The sequence below is a fragment of the Lycium barbarum genome, chromosome 7 (assembly GCF_019175385.1).
Source record: "Lycium barbarum isolate Lr01 chromosome 7, ASM1917538v2, whole genome shotgun sequence".
Classification (NCBI taxonomy): Eukaryota; Viridiplantae; Streptophyta; class Magnoliopsida; order Solanales; family Solanaceae; genus Lycium; species Lycium barbarum.
Window position 1 is genome coordinate 110,680,329 of NC_083343.1, and position 24,209 is coordinate 110,704,537.

General features: G+C 33.6%; 1 pseudogene; it reads right to left on the reverse strand.

Annotated features, from left to right (window-relative positions):
* Positions 1-5,273: 5,273 nt before the first annotated feature.
* Positions 5,274-13,862, reverse strand: LOC132602415 (bidirectional sugar transporter SWEET4-like; annotated as a pseudogene).
* Between the last annotated feature and the right edge of the window lie 10,347 nt (positions 13,863-24,209).

A 24,209-nucleotide genomic window follows, 5' to 3' on the forward strand; every position in this document is an offset into this window, starting at 1 on the left:
CATACTTCAACTAAATAAAATGTGAAATTCAAGAATATGTGCAAACCTTGGAGCTTTAGTGCCTCTAAAACTCAAAGAAAAACACCAAGAAGTTACAATCCCCAAGGCAACGATCAAGAAATTATATCGACTTCCTTAGCTTTTACAAGAGCCTCTTGTACCTTAAATACACAAGGGAATACTCACTTAAGGTCTAGAGTTTAACGATATAGAAGCTAAATCATGACGAACAAAAACGGGGCTAAATAGGTCACCATTATTGCAAAATTTTAAGTAGAAAAAATTCTGGACGGCAGCTATGTGCTGCCTTGCAGTCCGTTTTTGACATAATAAATAGAGGAATTAGAATTTTCGCAAAACATGAAAGTTGTGGGTAATTTTCTTATCTTTTCATAGCATTTTGATCACCAAATTCCGCCTTATAGATAAAAAGTTATGGTCAATATTCTAACTGATGCCAGCTGAAAAAACGGGATTAAATTTCCTTACTTCAAGGTTTCAAAATCTCTAACAAAAACTTGAATATTTCACCCAAAATAATATGGAATAACAAGCTTACCACAAAATTGATTGAGCTTCTTCAGAAACTCAAAACCTAGGATTATCAAAACAAGACTTAAACTATTTGATTCTTGGTGGCAACCTTCCAAAATATATACAAAGCATGAAAACTAGGAGGATCTTGTTGATATTTGGAGAGTAGTTTAGGTGGATTGGGATTTCTAATGGAGGGTTTAGGAGAAGAAGAAGAATAAGAAGAAGAAGAAGAAGTAGAGAGGGGGGTGAAAGAATGGTCTTCTTTCCTTGTAGTACCCATTTTTATTATTGGGTCTTACTAATGGGCTTCAATATCCCAAAACAAAATATGACAAGTCCAATTTTTTTTCCAAACAAAAACTAAAATTTTAAACTCAAGATAAATATTAAAAAGTATTTACTACAAGAGCAACATTATTTAAATGCCAATAATAAATTTAGGATGTTACTTTGGGGGGGGGGGGTTGAAAATACCCCCAGTTCATGAAGTGCACACTCTAGACTGGACAATGGACCCCGGATTAAAAGAATGTCCAGATCTGGGCGTGAGAGGGAATGGGCTGAAGAGAATATACCACATGGGTGACTGACGAGAACCCTGAGCTCCTTATAAGGCTTGAGCAAATCCTCCTCCCTTTGAGATAGCTTCGGAGTGTGAGTTAGGCCCAATGCCTAATTTGACATGGTTGGTTATGACAATTTATAAGTGAATCATATTAATTACGATGTCGCCCGAAAATTTGAAATGTTCAATAATGATTTATAAAGATGTCTTGCCATCGGAAAATCGTAAAAAATTGAATTTTATGTGGCTTTTCGAAGTTGTTTTTATCAATATTTTTTACATTTCTAGTAATTTGAGTGACTATTAAATTTGAGATATAAATATAACATACTGATTCCTAAATTAGTGTGGGTTCCACCAGTAATAGAACAATAGTCACAATAACTAGCTAAGTATAACTACAACTTTTGGGTGTGTTCGGTGGAGGAAAATGTTTTCTTGGAAAATGTGTTCTTGGAAAATAAGTGAATTTCTACTTATTTTCTCATGTTCATTTGGGTAGCGGAAAATAAGTGAATTTCTTGCTTATTTTCTCATGTTCATTTGATTGGTAGAAAATATTTTCAGAAAAATACCCACCCAAACCCCACAACTCCACCCCCAACCCCACCACCCTATACCCCACCAACCCTCCACCCCCACCCCCAATTTTTTTTTTAAGTTTTTAAATTTTTTTCTGGATTTTCTAAACCACCACATCTCCCCCCCCCCCCCCCCCCCCCCAACAAAAAAAAATCTTAAAAAATATAACCACGCAAACTTTCAATTTTTATAATTTTTTAATAAAGGTAAAATTAAATAGGAAGTAGAAAATTCGGGGGTGGGGGGTAGGGGGTGCGAGTGGGGGGTGGGTGAAGAGAATCAAAAAAGAAAACTTTTCAAAGCTTTAAAAAAAAAAAATTGGAGGGGGTGGTGGGGTGTCGGGAAGGGTGGGGGTGGGTGGGGTGAAAAAAAAAGAAACTTTTAAAAAAAAATTTAAGAAAAAAGAAAAAAAATGGGATGGGTGGAGGTAGGGTGGGGGGTGAGGCGAGTGGGTTGGGGGTGGGTTGAGTGGGGGTGGTGGGGTGGGGGTAGGGTGCGGGGTGGGGGGGAGTGGTTGGGGGTGGGTTGAGTGGGGAGTGGTGGTGCACAGCGGGAGGGGGGAGGGATGTGGTGGTGTAGAAACCCAAAACATTTTTTTTAAAAATAAAAATTTTGGGGGGTGGGGTGGTGGTAGGGTGCGGCGTGGGAGGAGTGGTGCATGGGTTGTGGGAGTGCTTGGGGGGTGGGGTGGTGCATGGTTACGGAAGTGGTTGGGGTTCGGTAGTTGGGGGTGGGGATGAGAGTGGTGCAAAAAACCAAAAAAAAAAAAAAATTCAAAACATTTTTTTCAAAATAAAATTAATATTTTTTTTTGGGGGGGGGGGGGGGATGTGGGAGGGGTGGGGGTGGTTGGGGGAGGGTTGGGTGGTTGATGGAATGCATTGTGGACTTGTGTTCCCTACTTTTATTAGGGAAGTCATTTTTTCCATTTTTAAGGAACTTATTTTCCTGAAGAAAATGTTTTCTAAAATTTTTGACCAAATGAAATGAGAAAATTGGAAAACATTTTCCGGAAAATGTTTTCCTCCATACCGAACACACGCTTTATCTCAAACGAATGGCTGCTACAAAAATTATAGCTTGTTTCGTGCAACAACAATGCAAATAGACTTGAAATTTTAAGTTGCAAAAACTAAACTTCACATAATATTCTAAAGTTCGAAATAAGCCAAGAAGATGAAGAAGTGGATCTTTACTGTTTAACAACTTAATTGGGATATATTTATCCAAAGATTATTTTCGCAAGAAAATGGCTATATTTTCACTAACTTTGAAATTGTAGCTTATTTTAAAAAAGAAGTACTAAAAGTGTTTATTTGTGAATATTTCCCAATACTATGATGTTCCTATTTCTTTTAGTTTGTGAACGCACACAGCCAACCTCATTTTTCTCAACCGTGGATCCGAAACAGACACAGATTTCACAGCTATTCGAACGAATCAAAGTTGCAATTGTGCTTCCACTAAACTTCTCTCCCAGCTCAAGGCAATCACATCACTTCAATTACTCCTACGTTTTAATTTGTTTGTCTTCTTTTTTTAGTCGTTTAATTTTTTTTATTTATTTTTTTCAATTCTTTAATTTCAACTTTCCACATCTTTAAGATCATAAAATTAAAGGTGTTTACATATCTTTAATTTAAAATCATAAGATTCAAAAGTCTCTTAAACTCTGTGCAAAGTCAAAACCGGACAAATAAATTGAAACGGAGGAGTAATTCTTCTGACTGGTTGCATTTAGTGTTAGGTACTATGTTTATTCTTAACTTTGAGTTAACTTATTTTGATGTTTCAGGTTCTATTGACCGTATTTAAGAGCCTGCCTCCGCAAGTAATATACTCCACCCTTGTTTATGCAAATTTGTTAGATATTTTTGCTAATTGCTTCTAAACATCCCACCTTTTGGTTGTTAATTGCGAGTCGTTGGCTGTTACGGGCACTATTTTAAGGACAAAATGTTCAGTTCTTATACTTGTTAGTTATATGTTCTAAAATATTTTTGCTAGTTACTTTCCCCTTTAACGAGTGTTATAACCTGTTTGGTCAAGCTTATTTTTCCCTAAAAAATATTTATTTTTTCAATAAGTACTTATTTTAAAAAAAATGAAGTGTTTGACCAAGCTTTTGAGAGAAAATAAGTGCTTTTGTGAAGTAGCAGAAACAGTTTTTCAGAAGCTAAAAAAATAGCTTTTGCCCAAAAATACTTTTTTGAAAAGTATTTTTGAGAAAAATACACCTAGAAGCACTTTTTAAAAGCTTGGTCAAACAGTAATTGCTGCTCAAAAATACTTTTTAAATTAATTGGTCAAACACTAATTGCTTTTAGCTAAAAGTATTTTTTTGAAAAGTACTTTTTAAAATAAGTAATTTCTAAAAACTTGGCTAAACAGGCTATTAAACAACATGACTATATCCAGTTTTTCAAGATTATTTAAATGGTAGGCAATGTTGGCATATTTCTAGGAAAGGCCAACTCATTTACCAAAAAAAAAAAAAAATGACAAAAGCCTATCTCCCAAATAAATTTCATAGATGGTCACATAACTGTCACTTTTTTCACATGAGTTACTTAATTATCTTTTCTTACATAAAAGTCACTAAACCACTTTCCAGTGTAATTAAACCACTTTTCGGTGAATAATTATTTTTTTAAAATAAAAAAATTAATTAAAAAGGTTCAGCCCAACCTGACCCAAAATTCAAAACCCGTTACATATTGCAACTTGGTATATAGCAGTAAAATCTATTCATGTCAATGATGTGCCTAAATTCCAGAGATCTTGGTATATAGCAGTAAAATCTATTCATGTCAATGATGTGCCTAAATTCCAGAGATAAAGTGAAGCAGATGAGGCGTATGAATGCTTATGAAAGTTTGAAGAGGTGGTCTTTATTAACTGAGAATTTAAATCAAGTAAATGTTATTGAAAAAACTTGAAAATATTAGTGAGGATAAAGACAGATAGTTCAGACTTTAAATAAACTACTCTCAATTTCGAACATACATATCTGAAGCTCAAATATTGACAATTTAAACTTCAATCACATATGTTTAGAACTAGGCTTTTTCAAACAAACTTCAGCTATGTATGTTTGAAATTCAAACAAATATGTTTAAAGTTTGCTTATACAAGTAATATACCAAACTTCACACAAATTCGTAACTTCCCCGGCGAATTTTTGCAAATTTAGTCGCATTTAATTAAAAGTTGATTCTGAAATGTTTAAAATTATAAAAATTGTTAAACTCATGCAGTTGTCTTAAATAGGAAACCCAAAATTAGATATCCGTGCACCTGCTCCCGTGAATCAGAGAGTATCCCAAAGCGCATATCAAACACCAAGTAAGAAATAAAGAAATAGTTCTAAAGAGGCAGTGTTGGAGGAACATGTTTTGGCATTTTGCTGAAAGATATTTTCGGATAACCAAAAACAAAAAATGACTTATTTTCTGACAAATAATTTTCATCCTACCAAGCCCACTCTTTTAAGTTTCTAAAGGAGAAAGTTATACATTTGGCTGCGCTCGCACCAATAATTACAACCGCCAGTCATTTATCCAAAAATATACAGTAGATATGTATAAAATATGTCTATCATATGTATATATACCTTAACATATAAAAATAATATCGCTTTCTAAAACTCTAAATTAAACTCTTGCATCGTTACTCGTCTTCTTTTGAGCAACGCCAGAGCCCGTCTTCTCAGCTAAGCCCAGCTCTCCTTGGGCCTGTCTTTCTGCATTCCGTCTCTCAGTGGACTTGTAATACCATGCGTAAAGCAGCAGTTGGGCTAGTCCAAGCCCAATTCCCATAGAATTTGATGCCTAAACTAATTAGTAAAATTTACTTGGCATAGCTTACATTATTACCTATTTATGGAACATAACTAAACTTTACAATAATTATATTTAGTAGCTAAAATATAACATATTTACTTCCTATAGCTATCACTTTTTTACCACTAATCTGATAACTTCCCACACCCCTAAATTTAAGCAAAAAAAAAGGTCCCTCTCTCCTATCCCCCTAAGTACACGCCATTATGCCTAATATCCCTTAATTTCCTCCAAATTCAAATCAGTTTTACAATAGTTCAACTTCCTTGTTTATCTCTAATTAACTACTCATTAATCTCACTCATAATTCAAATCTAATCCCCAAAAAGGCAAGATTCTATACTGATTTTTACGTTTCATCGTGTATTTAACCTATATTTTCATTTTTTTTTTTCGTTTGAATCAGCAATGCAACTCTAAATAATTAATTATCACTGTTTGTTCTTGGTTGTTTTTCACATATATTTTAGCTATATTTTAATTGTATTTTGATTATTATGTTCAATATTACTTATTCTGGTTTCTGTTGACTATATTTCAGATATATTTTTCATATATTTTGACTATATTTAGAAAAATTTCAGAAAAAAAAAATAAGTTGCAGTGAAAACATTGCTACCTCAATTATGAACTCAATTATGACTATATTTTGGCTATATTTTAATTTTATTTTGATTATTATGTTCAATATTACTTATTTTGGTTTCTGTTGACTATATTTCAGATATATTTTTTATATATTTTTCAAAATTTCAGAAAAATAAAAAAAATAAAAAAGTTGCAGTGAAAACGTTGTTACCTCAATTATGAACTCAACTTGAATTCGATATTTCAACAGGTGAATTCAAATATATATTCGTCGTTTAAAATGAGCTCTGTTCATTGGTTTGATATTGTTATTTTTCAAAGTTTTTTGATGAACTAGTTTTTGAACTTTTTTTTTTCTTTAAAAATATGAATGTACTTTTTGAATTCAATTTTTTTTTTTAATTTGTTAGCTGTTTGAATGAGATATGAGATCAGATATGGAATGGGAGGATATTTGCGTGAATCAGGGAACATTAAAAACTGATTTTAATTTTAATTGAAATAGATTTTGTTTCCATAAATATAGCACTTTCAGTTTTCTCGGCGTGTGTATTTCCGTTATATTTATCTTATATTTAAGTCGACGCGTCTACTAGCTAAATATAGGTCCTCCAGCTACGAATTGTAAATATATAACATGTAGTTATAGGTTGTTAGAAGGAGCTAAAAGGTAGATGTTTGTGAAAATTTTACAACAAAGTACGGGAGATTTTAGCAACCAAGAAAAAAAGTGGAGATTATTATCTAAATAAGCGTTAATCAAATGAATAAAGGTTGCTAGAGATATAAAAAAAAAAAAAGGAAATTTTACATAAATGACTAACATTTAGGGGTTTTAAATTGGACATAGCTACATTTTAGCTAATTACATTTCGTAGCTACAGTAGTAGCTACAGTTGATTGTATTCGCGCGTTTACAGTAGACTGTATTCAAAATTCAATTGAGTCAGACTTCGGTGTATTCAATTCAAATTTCACTGTATTCAAGTCAGATGTACTCTACTAAGTTGTATTCAAGTCAAATGTATTCAACTCAACTGTATTCATTTGTAGCTACTTTCACAATGTATTCACTTTATTATATTTAAAATCGGTCGTATACAAAAAAAATATCCTTCAAAACACACCCCCAAACATTGAATTTTGCACAAAAAAATTAATGAATACACTCAAATGTTAAATACAAGAAATAAAACTCATTGTATTCATTTGTATACACTTCAAATTTACTGTATTCGTTTTGTATACAAAAAGATCTTCTCGAAATACATGCGATAAACACCGTATACACTGTATGTATACACTCCGATTTGAAATACAAAAAAATAAAAAGCTCAGATCTGAGCCGCCACCGCAAAACGGCCGAAGGCAGTGACGACGAGATACAAAAAAAAAGCTTTCTCTCTCTAGAAAAACAATAAAGCTCAGATCTTTTGTTGATGATGAGGAGGTGGCGACGGCGGTGAACGACGCCAGATCTGAGCATAGCTCCGGCGGACTTTGAAGCTTTGAAGCCATTAATGTAACTTTGGAGCTTTCTCTCTCTAGAAAAACAAAGAGATTTAAAGATAGAGAGAGAAACAAGGGACTTCTACTGCACTAGAGTTAGATTTGACAGCGATGGCGGTGGAATTCACCGGAGATCTCCATGGTGGCAGGCGGCGGTGGAGAGAGAAGAAGAGGCAGTGGAGGAGGTGGTGTGGTGAGAGAGTTGAGGGAGAAGAGAGAGGATGTTGAGAGAAAATATTGATATAATGAAATAACATAAGATGGGTTTAAATTAGTTACCTTGTGTGATTAACATACAAAATTTAGCTATGAGATGTAATTTGAGCAAAGTATAGCTACTAAATATAAATAAGCTCTAATGTTCTCTATACCATGTAGATTTCCCATAAAAAAAAATGTATGTGTTTGTATATAATCATAAAAAATTTGTATATATTTGTCGGTTTGGGTCAATATTTCTTTTGTTTGTTTTTCGTAAAACCAAACTAAACAAAATAAAAAAGGCAGCCCGGTGCACAAAATATCTCGCGTTAGCAGGGTCCGGGAAGAGCTGCACCCCAAGGGGTATGATGTAGACATCACTACTAGAAACAAACATTTTCCCACCGATATTCAATGAGAAATTTGTATTATAAAACATGATTTTCCCACCTCATTCTCATCGGACCAGCTTGCTGGGAAAACTCATGGTGAGAAACAGGTTCTCATCAAAAGGCTAGGAAACTTGCTAATTTTTTCGTATGAAAATACTACTATATTCTTTCCCCACTGACTCAATATCCATGGGAATAACCGTTGAACATTTTTCAATTGACAATTTAAGTGGGAAAATGATTTTTTAGTAGTGCTTAATGCAAGTACTAGTGGTTGCTTTCACGGCTCTAATCGTGATCAAACCTAACAAAAATATTATCGATTTTTCAAAATTTAAAACCAAATCTAACTCAAATAAATATTGATTTACGATTCGAATCATCTCTTTTCACCAAACCATGAACACCCCTAAATATTTATAAGTAACTCCATAGTAGATTGATCTATGGGGAGGAATATAACATAGGAGCAATGGAGAGGAATACTCACGAGAATGAAGGCATCCAAACGAATGAGGGCATAAGTAGTCCAACTAACAGCATTCAGAAAAGAGAAAAGGGAAAGGAAGAATGGCATGAACTCCACGCTTTTGCTTCTCGTCACCAATTTCTGCAGTAATTAATTAACCCGAGTCATTAATTTCTCTATTATAAACAAACAAAAAATTTAATCTGCTTCAAAAAAATAAACACCTTTTCTGCATGTGATTTTTTTTCATTTTATCCATAATATCATGCACTTAATATAATCATATATAGAAATGTCATGATGACATGTTTAAGCTATTAATTTTAAAGACACTTTTGGTATGTGGTGAAAGTCTTCTTTTATTTCTTAAATTTTGTTCGCAATCAGACACAAATCCAGCCGCTAATAAAAAAATGCAAAATTTCAACAAAAATTCATCGAAATCATACTTGTCGCAAACATTTATGATATTTTCGACGAGAACGTCAATCGAAAATTTGCTTCTTTCTAGCAATTGGCTATATATAAATTGAAACGGCGAGAGTAAAAGGAACTTATTTACCATGACAACAAGAGGAGAAGCATACATCAAAATGTTGCCCGCCATGCAAATGCTGCCCACAATAGTATATCTTTTTTTGTGTGTTTGGACAAGGGTTAGAACAAGTATGGCAAGTGAAGCCAAGAAAATGATCTCACCAACAACAATGAGGAAAAATTTCATCCTTTCTTTCCTTTCAGAGTACAACAAAAATAGCGCCAAGTACCCAATCTCAATAGCAAGTCCTGTCCCATCTATGGTAAAAATTAGGATGCTGTGTGGATGTACAAGTGGTAGACCATAGAGTACCCAGAGGCCACAGTTTATGAATGTGGCAAGGTATGGAACTGGCGAAAACTGGCTCTACAGATTTCTTCTTCCATATTCGAACAAATGTTGGCCTGTTCAAAATTAAAACTTCCGTGAGTAAAAATTAGAGGGGAAATCAGAATTTAGAGTTTGTGGGTTTTGAACTTGTCACTCAATCTATGAGTCCGGAGCCAAAATGACATATTTTTACAGCAATTAGACCAAAATAGGCTGTCTTTTTTTTTTTTATACCCAAATGGGTATTTCGTTGATCATTCAACGAAATACCCCAGTTACTGTTCATAGCAGCAACTCTTTTTTTTTTTTTTTTTTTTTTTTTTTTTTGCTATTTCGTGGATTGTTCCACGAAATAGCTTTTTTTTTAATTTTTTTTTGCATTTCGTGGAACAATCCATGAAATAGTTTTTTTTTTTTTTTTTTAATTTCGTGAAAAAAATGATTTTTTTTTTTACATATCATGACACAATCCACGAAATAGATGTTTTTTTATTTTATTTCGTGAATAAAAAAGAAATAGGAAATTATAATTTTTTTTTGTTTTTGCATTTCGTGTATTAAAAAACGAAATAGGATAAATTTTTTTCTAATTTCGTTCATATAAAAAGGAAATTGGAAAATATATATATATATATATATATTATTTCGTGTATTAATGAAGGAAATTGATTTGTTTTTTTATTTTTTTTGCATTTCGTAATCTAATGAACGAAATAGGTTTTTTTTTGTTTTTTGTATTTAGTGAATAAAAAACGAAATAGGAAATTATATACATATATATATATATATATATATTTTGCATTTCGTGTATTAAAAAACGAAATAGGAAAATAAAAAATAAGAATATATATATATATATATATATATATATATATTTCATTCATGTACCAATGAAATAGGATGAATATATATATATTTTTGTGTTTCATTTATAAAAACATTTATATATTCACGAAATAAAAAAAAAATCTTATTTCGTTTTTTAATAAACGAAAAAAAAAATAGTTGTAAAGTCAAGACATAACTTTATTTTAAATATAAATATAATTCTAAAAAATATAGGGAGAAAAACTAGTTGTAAAGTCGTCAAACTTTAGATGGTCATAACTTTGCGCTCGGACGTCCGATTTACGCGATTGTTTTTTTGATTTTGGGTATTTTTCCGAGATCTATGCACACAAACAGCCACAAGGCGGTTTGGCCGAGCCGAATTTTAAAAAAACGTCTTTTATCACATTCAATTTCAATTTTTCCCCAAATTGGCATGAAATTTTCAGTTTTATTTACTTATAAGACGATGATACGCAATAGATTTCAACGTGAAAATCCAGGGATAATGTATCTGTGAATGTCAATTTCACTTCTGCGGTTTCAACTTTTGAAAATAAAGCTGACTAATTTTCTCGATATATAAAGTTGACTAAAATAACCTTACAGTTAAACACTAAGTTTTTTGAAAAATATATTTTAAAAAAATTAAAAAATGGATTTCTAAAATATATATATATAAGATCAATTTCAAAAATATATAAAAAAAACTGTTTTTTTTTATATTTCGTGGATTGTTCCACGAAATGCAAAATAAAAAATAAAAAAAAACAGTTTTAAATTAAAAAATAAAACAGTTTCGTTAATATAAATAAAACTGTTTTTTTTTTTTTGCATTTCGTGGAACAATCCACGAAATATGTTTTTTTATTTTTTTTATTTTGCATTTCGTGGAACAATCCACGAAATATTTCATTGGTACATGAATGAAATATATATATATATATATATATATATATATATATATATATATATATTCCTATTTCATTTTTATATAAACGAAATGAAAATAAAATTATTTTCCTATTTCGTTTTTTAATACACGAAATGCAATATATATATATATATATATATATGTATATAATTTCCTATTTCGTTTTTTTATTCACTAAATACAAAAAAAAAAAACCTATTTCGTTCATTAGATTACGAAATGCAAAAAAAATAAAAAAACAAATCAATTTCCTTCATTAATACACGAAATAATATATATATATATATATATATATATATATATATATATATATATATATATATTTTTTCAATTTCCTTTTTATACGAACGAAATTAGAAAAAAATTTATCCTATTTCGTTTTTTAATACACGAAATGCAAAAACAAAAAAAAAATTATAATTTCCTATTTCTTTTTTTATTCACGAAATAAAATAAAAAAACATCTATTTCGTGGATTGTGTCATGATATGTAAAAAAAAAATTATTTTTTCACGAAATTAAAAAAAAAAAAAAAAAGCTATTTCGTGGATTGTTCCACGAAATGCAAAAACAAATTTTAAAAAAAAGCTATTTCGTGGAACAATCCACGAAATAGCAAAAAAAAAAAAAAAAAAAAAAAAAAAAAGAGTTGCTGCTATGAACAGTAACTGGGGTATTTCGTTGAATGATCAACGAAATACCCATTTGGGTATATAAAAAAAAAAGACAGCCTATTTTGGTCTAATTGCTGTAAAAATATGTCATTTTGGCTCCGGACCTCTCAATCTATAACTGTCATAGTTATTAGGTTCGCAAACTAATTATTTTACATATTTAATGAATTTTCTAATACAAATACAGAGTTCAAACAGAAATTATTGAATTCGTTGGAACTCGTAACTAATACTCTCCCTCCACCGCAGGTAAAAATGATGTATACGATATTTCCTCTATCCTATTATATGTAACGTGATTCGGCCTATATATAAGGATCAAACCACTTCTTTTTATGTTTTTTCCAGACATAAAGTTTTCAAATTTTCTAAAGTAACTTTAGACGTTTAAAAATTGTGTAAGTACTAATACATCATAGTTAATACAATATTAATTCGAAATATATGAAAAACACTTGAGAAAATCATAATCAAAGAACAAATTGTTTGAATTCGTAAGTTGAGATAAACGGAAGAACAACGGTGCAAATATACCCTGAACTTTGCGATTTATAGCAGATATATCCCCGTTATAAAAGTGGTGTAAGTATACATTTGCCGTTACAAAATGGTGCAAATATACCCTTTTTGCTGACATATTTTTTTTTAAATCATTTAGTTTATTTTTTAATTAAAAAAAATACCACGTGGCTTTAAAAAAATACTCATTTTTTTTAGTAGATATATTTTTCTAAAGTCACATGATTGTTTTTTTTTCTGGTGGATCGGGTCTGGTTCATTAAAGAAAATGGGTAGACTTTTTTTTTTTTTTTTAAAACCACGGAGATATTTTTTTTAAACGAACCAGACCTGACCCACCAGAAAAAAATTACCATGTGGCGTTAGAAACATATGTCTGCTAAAAAAAATGAGTAGACTTTTTTGGAAAGCCACATGACATTTTTTTTAATTAAAAAATAAGCTAAATGATTTTTAAAAAAATTCCGTTAGCTAAAAGGGTATATTTGCACTATTTGTGTAAGGGCAGGATATATTTGCACCATTTTGTAATGACAAAGGTATATATACACCATTTTTTTAAAGGGAGATATATCTGCTCTATATCGCAAAGTTGAGGGGTATATTTACGCCTTTGCCCTAAAGGGAATAACAAATTTGTCTATATTACAAATAACCCCTCCCCCACCCCCGCCCCAAAAAAAAGGCCAGCCCCACCTCCTATTTTTTGTTGTTGAATTCGTTATCTATTAAAAAAAGGGTCACAGTAAATTTTTAGATAGGAAGGTGGCAAGGTGCATCTGCTCTCATGATACGCAGAGGCAGGGTAGAGCTAGTGGATTCATCTGAATTCCATTCATCAGAAAATTACTCTATACATGTATAAGGTCGAAATTACTTTAACGTGTATATAATAAATGTGAAATTTCATTGGCCTTTTCGCATGTATACTTCTATATATTTTTAATATCCTTAATTAATGAAAATTCTTACTTCAAAGCTAAATGAATGAGACGTAGCTAAGTATATTTTTTCCGATATACATCCTTTATCATAAAACTTAATAATGCAAGAAAATAAATAAAATAAAAAAGGAAATCGAAGCGTACAAAGGTGACAGAAACAAGATGAGCGAAGTGATGTTTCCTGTAAATTAATAAATCATCAATTTCACGTCAGCTATTACGACCTCAAAAGAAATTAGGGAGGAAGAATTACACGAAGAATTAACTAACCAATAACACCAATAGCAAAACGAGCAATCTCTTTATTGAAAACCATAGCTGAGAATTAGCAAAAGAGAAGAGATAGATAAACTTATAAACGAAATTGAAGGTTGGTTTTGGCTTTTCTCAACATAAAAAATGAAAACTTAATTGAAAGCAGCTAGCTAGCATGCAACAAGTGTCAGTCCCTTGCATGACATGTAATGCTGTTTGGTTGGTGAAGAATAAATGTTAAGGTTGTGTTTGGCACGGAAATGTTTGCATTATATGTCCACAAAAAATAATACTCTCTCCGTCCCATAATAAGTGTCACCTTAGCCATATTTTTTTATCCCATAATAAGTGTCACTTTAGGATACCAATGCATATATTGACTAGTTTTTTTTCATTTTTTCCCTTGGACAAAAAATAGCAAGTTTCTTTATTCAAGGCCAAAAGTTGGATTCACAGTGTCAAATTTTGGGTTCACTTGAAAATGAAAGTTTTGGCCTATGGGAGATAGGATTAGTAAGGGGCAAAAGAAGTAGTAGTACTCTAAATGATGATGGTTGGATTCCCAATGTCAAAAGATGAACTACTTGTAGGGGTGGGCATGGTACGGTATTTGAAACTTAGGTATGGTAATTTCAGTTTTCGGTTTCTAAAAATAGTATACCATTATCGTACCAAATTAATTCGGTATGTTTCGGTATTTTAAGGTTCGGTTTCGGTATTTTTACGGTACGGTAATTAAATTGGTACCATAGTTTGTCGACTTCGACTTACATATACTCATATCATAGAGAATTATCACTTCCGCTACTTAAGAAATATTTCAATTATTATGTATTAACACCCTAAACATGTAAAAATATTCAAAAGAAAGTACAAGCAAATCCCCTTCGTAAATCAATTGCACAAAAAAGAAATTTAAATCAAGATAGTGTAGACAAAGTTCCAATGTTTAAATAATTAGTTTTCTAATAATACTAGTTTATATATTTGTTAGTATTATAATACTAAGATATATGAATTGTATATGTAATTATATACTTCGGTATGATATTTGGTATTTCGGTATTTTCTTTATGAGTACCGAATACCAAACTTTTTAAAAATGCATACCAAATACCGTATCAAATACCATAATACCGAAACCGCGGTATAAAAAATTTCGATTTCGGTATGGTAATCGGTATCTACCATACCATGCCCACCCCTAACTACTTGTGCATGCTTTAATTATCAAGAGGAAAAAATATTTTTTTTACATAAAGGTAATTTGGTAAACTTTACACTTCATCATTGATTTCGCAATATGCGTGTTTTTTGCTAAGGTGACACTTATTATAGGACAAAGGGAGTAAAAATAATTAAAAGAAAATTCCTGGAGATCTTATTTTTGTTCTGATGTTTGATAAGTAAGCAAAAAATAAAATCCCAAAAATATGTATATAATTTAAGCAAATAATAGGGGTGTCGGCAAATGATTGGGGGGTGGTGTGAAATGGGCGGGCTATAGGGGTGGGTGTAAAGGTGGGGTGTTGTTAGAGGATGGGAAGAAGACAATTAATGTGAAATGTCATTTGTAGAATTATTATTTTTTCATATTTTAATTAGATAATCATTTTTCTTATTTTTAAAGAATTTATTTTCCTAAAAATATATATATATATATATATATATATTTTAATAATGACCAACCAGACATGAAAAATTGAAACATACTTGCTAAAAAATATTCATACCAAACAAACCCTAAATTGAGAGAGAAGTATCTCTGTGGGAACCGCTCGACAAGTTCAAATTAAACCTTGGCCAGGGAGGGATGTAATCTTTGGACTACGGGTTCATCTGACCCCTAATTTTCGATACGAAATGTGGATATATGCGTAAAAATCTACCAACATCTTTATGTATATTAGATTTGAATATTCATAATTTTAACAATAAGATAAATTTAATGCGAAGAATTCAAAAGTTGATTCCATGAAATTTAAATATTGAATTCACCTCTAAACTGACGGTACATGAAATTTGAGATAAGAGAAGAAATCAATTTTGCTTGGAATTACTTTTTCTTGTTCCATTCTGAATTCGGTGCCAAACTCATCTTTATCCAGTTCAAGCCCGTAGAGGATTTCCGAAGTTTTCTACTTTTCTACGTAATTCCTATCTTCTTGTGGCTTTTGTGCATGTTTTATATAGAGACGATGGATTCAAAAGTTTTATATAATGAATATAACTTGTATAATTATATCATTGAGCTCATCGTAATTGTATATTGTATAATAGCGGTTTTAATTAAACATAATATTCCATCTGTTCGATTAAACCATATACTTTATTATTTAGTAAAGATGAGCTTACTAGCTGAATTAAGTGATGCAATTTCCATGTTTACAAGAGCTGCTGCTGGGATCTGGAATAAGCTAGGAATATAAGAGAGATGCAAAAAGGAAGAGAATTGACATTATCTAAAGTATTTCATTGTAACTGTATTTTACATTTAGGATGTTGAAGACAATATGCAACATCGGTGACCGATGAAAATCTTGAGCTCTTTATAAGGCTTGAGCAATCCTTCTCCCTTTGACCCCAAAAGCTAGCTCAAAGGGCGGAGGACTGCTCAAGCCTTATAAGGAGCGCACGGATTTTCATCCGTGGCTCGGTGGTATATTCTCTTCAAATAAAAAAGGGTTTGATAATCAGTGTTCTATCGCTATTGCTAGGATCGTCAGATAGATATGGACAAACTTAATGTCGACAGAGCAAGTCAAGCAGTTGAACTAGTGACCTGAAGTTTTGCCATAAGTTTCGAACTTTAAACCATTGGTTTAAACTTGTAGAACAAATTGAACTACCCATAAAAAACTATGACCAAACTTTAGCTACTAGGCTTTGGTTGTTAGGAAGCGATGGCAATAAGTGTTTCCTTTTCCGTACGTGAAGCGCATATGCTATATTTTGTAAAAGTTCGAAAAAGGGGACAAGAAAATTAGTGACCCAAAAACTGGCCATTTATGAAGTTCAGTCTAGGTTGGACGATTCTAGGCTATTCTAATTAAAGTGAGCACCAAACTATTATATGTGGGAAAAGTGTATTTCTCTTTGCCTACAAATCAGATATGGAACCAAATAGCCACTTTTAAATGCATCATTTAAAATATATTTACGTTTTAAATATTTAAAGTTTAATCAATTTTAGCAACACACTCCTCCTCTTTCAAATTCATCAAAATTGCATTTAGAAGTGCATAATAATAATTCATGTGGTGTTCATGAATGATTCAATATATTAACCATGATTTATGAACCATGAGAACTTAATAATCTCTACCCATTCTTGTTCATCATTCAGATTAAATATTAAAGGGAATCGTATATCGTCAAATAGACAGAACATAAAAATCCTACTTATTAAAAATATCACTCTAAAATTTTGAATAAACAATGAATTCTTTCTTCGAACTTTAGATCACGGTTTGAACTTTTGGGGTCCAGTCCCCTATCCCATATTTTAAGGAAGGAAGATTTTTCTTCCTTTGACAAAATCACATTTGTAGCAATTGTGGAATTGGCCAACAAGCCAATTCTTTTGTTCACATTTTCGTGATGTAAGCGCTTACCTCATCATAGTCGTGACGTAAGCGCTTACCTCATCATAGTCGTGACGTAAGCGCTTACCTCATCATAGGAAATTCATTCCTATAAATAGGCAGCTTATGGTTCATTTGTAATACACCAAGATCATTTGCTATACACATCAAAATCTCAGACAATACATCTGAGTGAGAGCAAAGTGAGGTGTTCCATAGACTGTAAAAAAATAGTCTGTGAAGAAAAATAGAGTGTGAGTGATATTATAGTGAGGTGGGAAAATCAAAAGAGTGTTATTTCTTTTGAGGGTGTAGTGGTCTTAGGAGTATTTGTACTCGTTACTACACAGTGTAAAATTCCTCGCTATAGTGATATCAGCTGCTCCTCTTGGCCGTGGTTTTTCCCTTATTTAGAAGGGTTTCCACGTAAAATCTTGGTGTCATTATTGCTGCATTTTATTCTTGCTGATTTAACCATAAGTTAGTGTTCCACGTTTATCACTAATACCGTGAATATTATTTTTTGCGGGTCTATTTTATTCCCATCAAGTGGTATCAGAGCCAAGGTTCTGTCTGAGTATGCTCTGTGGTTGCAGCACAGTCTGAACTTCCACATCAGAAAAGAATTACTTTGGTCTTCGAATAAAATAGTATTTGTATTTGTGATAAACGATGGAAGCCAACACTAGTAGAATGGTTACTTTGAGTGGCGTAAATTATGCCATTTGGAAGGGCAAAATGGAAGATTTGCTCTATGTCAAGAATTTTCATCAACCTGTCTTTGGAAATAAAAAGCCTGATAATAAATCAGATGAAGAGTGGAATTTGTTGCATCGGCAGGTTTGCGGCTTTATTAGACAGTGGGTTGACGATAATGTGTTGAACCATATTTCTGGAGAGACACATGCTCGGACCCTATGGGAGCATCTTGAAAGTTTGTATGCTCGAAAAACTGGTAATAACAAGATGTTTCTGATAAAGCAAATGTTGGGTTTAAAATACCACGATGGTTCCGCAATGACAGATCATCTGAATATTTTTCAGGGGATCATGAACCAGTTATCTGCTATGGGTATTAATTTTGATGAAGAAATTCAAGGCTTGTTTCTACTTGGTTCCCTACCAGATTCTTGGGAAATTATTAGAACTTCATTATCAAATTCTGCTCCGGATGGTGTGATCTCTATGGATCTTGCCAAGAGCAGTCTTTTAAATGAAGAGATGAGAAGAAAATCTCAAGGCTCCTCCTCATCAGATGTCTTGGTGACTGACACTAGGGGGAGAGACAAGAATCGTGGTTCTCAAAATAGAGAACATCATAGAAGCAAATCCAGAAGCAGACTTAAAGATATTGGCTGCTATCATTGCGGGAAAAAAGGGCACACAAAGAAGTTCTGCCGGATTTTGAAAAAAGAGAATAGAGAAAAGGAGGAAAAGAAAGAAGATGGCAATCGTGTTGCCGCTGTCACTACAGAAGATCTTGTTACTGTCCTTGATGCGGATATGATAAATATTGCTTGTGATGAGTCAAGCTGGGTTGTGGACAGTGGTGCCGCATCTCATGTGACATCAAGGAAGGAATTTTTCTCATCCTATACTCCGGGTGACTTTGGAACTTTGAGTATGGGTAATGAGACTGTATCCAGGGTGGCTGGTGTTGGAACGATTTGTTTGAAAACTAGTATTGGAACTAAACTAGTTTTAAACAATGTAAAGCATGCACCTGATGTTCGTTTGCACTTGATCTCTGTTGGTGTTTTGGATGATGAGGGATATGTCAGTACCAATGGTGCTGGAAAGTGGAAGCTTACTAAAGGTTCCATGATTGTGGCTCGTGGAGAAAAACGTCGTGGTCTATACTGGACTACGGCCTCTACCTGTGTTGATGTGGTGAATGCAGTTGAGAGCAATAGCTCTTCAACGTTATGGCATAAGAGGCTTAGCCACATTAGCGAGAAAGGACTAAATGTTCTGGCCAAAAAGAAATTATTGTCAAATTTCGAAAGTGCTAAATTAGAAAAGTGTGAGCACTGCTTGGCTGGAAAACAAAATAGAGTTTCTTTCAAGTCTCATCCTCCTTCAAGAAAGACAGAGTTGCTTGAGTTGGTGCATTCAGATTTATGTGGTCCAATGAAGACAAGGACTTTGGGTGGTGCACTTTATTTTGCTACCTTTATTGGTGATTGCTCAAGGAAACTTTGGGTCTACGTCTTAAAGACTAAAGACCAAGTGTTGGGTGTCTTTAAGCAGTTTCAGGCCTCAGTTGAAAGAGAAACTGGAAAGAAGCTGAAGTGTATTCGTACTGATAACGGTGGTGAATATTGTGGACCGTTTGACGAATACTGCAAGCAACAGGGTATCAGACACCAGAAGACTCCTCCTAAGACTCCTCAGCTTAATGGTTTAGCAGAGAGGATGAACAGGACCTTGATGGAAAGAGTCAGATGTTTGCTTTCTGAAGCAAAGTTGCCGAATTCCTTTTGGGGTGAGGCTTTATTGACCGCTGCACATGTTATTAATCTATCCCCTGCGGTTGCTTTGCAAAGTGATGTTCCAAATAGAGTTTGGTATGGAAAGGATGTTTCCTATGACCACTTGAAAGTGTTTGGTTGTAAAGCTTTTGTACATGTGCCTAAAGATGAAAGGTCGAAATTAACTGCCAAGACAAGGCAATGCATCTTCATTGGTTATGGCCTTGATGAGTTTGGTTACAGGCTATATGATCCAATTGAGAAGAAGGTTGTGAGAAGCCGTGATGTTATCTTCATGGAGGATCAAACCATTGAAGATATTAACAAAGCGGAGAAGATAAAATCTTCAAGTTCTGAAGGTTTAGTTAATCTTGATCAAGTTCCTCATACAAATGCTGATGAAGTTGGTGGGCTTGATGACGATGGTGATGCCCAGAATCATGTTCCAGATCAGCATGTTGATGATGATAACGATGCTGCTATTGATGAAGTAGATGCTCCTACTCATGAAGTCGTGGATGAGTCAGATATTCCACTTAGAAGGTCTACTAGACAGCATGTTCCTTCTTCCCGTTATTCACCTAATGAGTATGTATTACTCACTGATGGGGGAGAACCTGAATGTTATGAGGAGGCCATGGAAGATGAGCACAAGGATCAATGGATTGAAGCCATGCAAGATGAGATGAAATCTCTGCGTGAGAACCATACTTATGAGTTGGTGAACTTGCCTAAGGGCATGAGAGCTTTGAAGAACAAGTGGGTGTTCAAAGTTAAAGCCGAAGAACACAGCTTGAAGCCCAGATACAAAGCTAGATTGGTTGTTAAGGGATTTGGTCAAAGGAAAGGTATTGACTTTGACGAAATATTTTCTCCTGTCGTGAAAATGTCCTCCATTCGGACAGTTCTTGGTTTGACTGCTAGTCTTGATTTGGAGATTGAGCAGATGGATGTGAAGACTGCTTTTCTTCACGGTGACTTAGAAGAGGAGATTTATATGGAACAACCTGAAGGCTTCAAGGCAAAAGGTAAAGAAAATCTTGTATGCAAACTCAAGAAGAGTCTCTATGGATTGAAGCAAGCTCCCAGACAGTTGTACAAGAAGTTTGAGTCTGTTATGGGGAGCAAGGCTACAAGAAGACTTCTTCAGATCACTGTGTGTTTGTACAAAGATTTTCTGATGGTGACTTTATCATCCTTCTGCTATATGTGGATGATATGTTGATTGTAGGCAAAAATGCTTCCAAGATTGACGAGTTGAAGAAACAGTTGAGTAAGTCTTTTGCAATGAAAGACTTGGGTCATGCTAAGCAGATTTTGGGCATGAGAATTACTCGTTCGAGAGATGAAAAGAAGCTTTATTTGTCGCAGAAAAAGTACATAGAACGTGTACTAGAGCGCTTCAATATGAAGAGTGCTAAGTGGGTTAGCACACCTCTTCCTGGTCATCTGAAATTGAGCAAAAAGATGTGTCCTACAACAACAGAGGAAAAACAGAGAATGGCCAAGATTCCTTATTCCTCTGCCGTCGGAAGTTTAATGTATGCAATGGTATGCACTCGACCAGATATTGCTCATGCAGTCGGTGTTGTTATCAGATTTCTCGAAAATCCAGGGAAAGAGCATTGGGAAGCTGTGAAGTGGATACTCAGGTATCTAAGAGGAAGATCAGATGAATGCTTGTGTTTTGGAGGATCAAATCCAATTTTGAAGGGCTATACAGATTCTGATATGGCAGGTGACCTTGATAACAGAAAATCCACTACTGGATATTTGTTTACTTTTTCAGGGGGAGCTATATCATGGCAGTCAAAGTTGCAGAAGTGTGTCGCACTATCTACAACAGAAGCGGGGCATATTGCGGCTACTGAAGCTGGCAAAGAGATGATATGGCTCAAGAGATTCCTTCAAGAACTTGGATTGCAGCAAATGGAGTATGTTGTTTATTGTGACAGTCAGAGTGCAATAGACTTGAGCAAGAACTCCATGTACCATGCGAGAACAAAACACATCGATGTCAGATATCATTGGATTCGTGAGCAATTGGAAAGCGAATTGTTCCAAGTCAAGAAGATTCACACGAATGAAAATCCTGCAGATATGCTGACCAAGGCGGTACCAAGAGACAAGTTCGAATTGTGCAAAGAACTTGTCGGCATGCACTCAAATTAGAAGCCAGTGTACCCTCCTTCAGGTGAATGGGACTGGAGGGGGAGATTTTTGGGGTCCAGTCCCCTATCCCATATTTTAAGGAAGGAAGATTTTTCTTCCTTTGACAAAATCACATTTGTAGCAATTGTGGAATTGGCCAACAAGCCAATTCTTTTGTTCACATTTTCGTGATGTAAGCGCTTACCTCATCATAGTCGTGACGTAAGCGCTTACCTCATCATAGTCGTGACGTAAGCGCTTACCTCATCATAGGAAATTCATTCCTATAAATAGGCAGCTTATGGTTCATTTGTAATACACCAAGATCATTTGCTATACACATCAAAATCTCAGACAATACATCTGAGTGAGAGCAAAGTGAGGTGTTCCATAGACTGTAAAAAAATAGTCTGTGAAGAAAAATAGAGTGTGAGTGATATTATAGTGAGGTGGGAAAATCAAAAGAGTGTTATTTCTTTTGAGGGTGTAGTGGTCTTAGGAGTATTTGTACTCGTTACTACACAGTGTAAAATTCCTCGCTATAGTGATATCAGCTGCTCCTCTTGGCCGTGGTTTTTCCCTTATTTAGAAGGGTTTCCACGTAAAATCTTGGTGTCATTATTGCTGCATTTTATTCTTGCTGATTTAACCATAAGTTAGTGTTCCACGTTTATCACTAATACCGTGAATATTATTTTTTGCGGGTCTATTTTATTCCCAACATGAACAGGCAAAGTCTAAATCAGCCTCGCGAATTTGAATTTGATTCTGAAGGGTTTAAAGTCACTAAAATTTAGAACTTTTCAAACTTGGGCAATATTTAAAAGGGTCCTAAAACGGCTACACATTGAATCGAACTCGATCTTCTCTCCTTATCAATCTCAATTCTTTTCCACCACTTGCTGTTTTTTTTTTTTCCGTCCACTTAGCAATTCTCAAGAACAGAAATGACGTCTTCTTCTCCTTCAATTCTCTCACTCCCACGCCCATTCACGAGTTTTCACCATAAATTCTACTCCCTGCGTCTCAAGTTATGTGGTCCTATTTGACTAGGCATGGATCGGAGTTTATAAAAGAAACGAAGTCTTTTTGAAATCTGTGGTCCAAAACAAGTCTTAGATATTTATATAGTTGTAAATCATCTCATTAAAGGTCAAAGGAAAATTTTAAAATTAAATTATTTTTAATATAGAGATGTGACATTCTTTTTGGGACAGATTAAAAAGGGAAATGTGCCACATAAATACGGATATCGGGAGTAGGTTTTTGTATCCCAAAAATGTGAGTTGGTCAACCACGAGCGGGTTGTTGTGTTGATCAACCACGAGTGAGTTGTTTTGTTGAATCCCAGACAGAGGCAGAGCCAGGATTCAATTTTAGTGGATTCTGAAATTTGAGACATATCAACAACATCAAACTAATATATAATAACCGTCAAACTAACGAAGGAGTATTAATATTCAATATATATTTAAAAAAGAACGAACCACTTAAAACACTAAAATAGGCAAAGAAGTGAAGAAAAAAAGGAGGACGACAAGGGAAAGAGAATATTGTACATACCAGTCACCAGTAGGGCGCTGGCTCGGCACGTGGTGGCAGTAGTTATTAGCGGCAAAAGTCAGAACCCTATTTCTTAAAAAAATAATAAATAAATAATAATAATCTGATTTTGAGTTTGAGAGGACATTTGGTTTTGTAAAAGAAACCGATGCGTCTCTTTTGTTTAGAGAGCAAAATAGTTTTCTCCGTTTTTTAATTGTTTATATTAAAAAAAAAGTTTTATAAAGAGATTTCTGCATATACCAAAAGAGGAAAATGGATGTAACGTCTATTTTATTTTTCCTTTCAAAAAGAGAATCCATGCAAATAGCCAAAAAGGATAAAAGCAAAAAACAACTAATGAAATAACACGGGTGGTTTAGAACCCACATCTCACGGAAAGGAGAGCTTTGGGAGCATATTCGTTACCATTGAATCATCTACTTGTTTTTTATGTGGGTTCGCACAATATTTGTGTATATCCATTGAAATTTTTAATACAAATACATAGTCTATGCAAAAGCTACTGGATTCCTCGAAACCCCACGTCACACTGTAGCTTCTTCCCGGTCCCCGATATGACAAGGGTTTTATAGTAGGTAAGTCTTGGTTGTTTAACAAAGAATTTCAAGCAGTAGATCGAGACAATATCACTATTGTTAATTTCCCACGAACGGTGTCAAACCGTTTAACGCTAAAAATGATTTTAGAATAACAATTGAATTTATTTGAAAGGGGCCAAAGACAAGTGAAT